The sequence below is a fragment of the Plasmopara halstedii genome, assembly GCF_900000015.1.
Source record: "Plasmopara halstedii genome assembly, contig: Scaffold_525, whole genome shotgun sequence".
Taxonomy (NCBI): domain Eukaryota; phylum Oomycota; class Peronosporomycetes; order Peronosporales; family Peronosporaceae; genus Plasmopara; species Plasmopara halstedii.
The window spans coordinates 1,128,048-1,128,524 of record NW_020187445.1 but is presented as its reverse complement, the minus strand read 5'-3'; positions in this window follow the sequence as shown (position 1 = coordinate 1,128,524).

The following is a 477-nucleotide window of genomic DNA, read 5'->3' as shown; positions in this document are numbered from 1 at the left end:
GAGATGCGCACTCTCATTGCCGGGATGGCAGCAGATCCCCTTCCGAAGGCGGTCACAGGGACCGTCTTTATGGAAGGTCTCCGCACTGGCGTGGCCAGAATGAAAGTTTTCCCTGTACATCCGTCTTCATTTGAAGAAGGGGTGAAGGTAGCATTGAATGCCGATTTTAATATCAAGTCGGCGCGACTTGGTTGGAATGCACACTCCAACAGCTCGTTGAGTGGATCTGTGCCCATGGATCTCAACTGTGCTGAGGAGGAGGGAGCAGAGCTTTGAGCTGCCGAGCAGCACACAAACACATTCGACGGTGTTTTGTCTATGGAGACACCCGTCACCTTCGGAACGGTTGCCCCCTGTGCAAGGCGCGTTAAGGTTCTTCGAAGCATCACCCCAATCTCTACCAGTCTGGTTCGTCGCGGAAAAACGACACCACCCAGTAGGCGCGGGGTGACCTACTGGGGAAGAACTGAGTTGTGT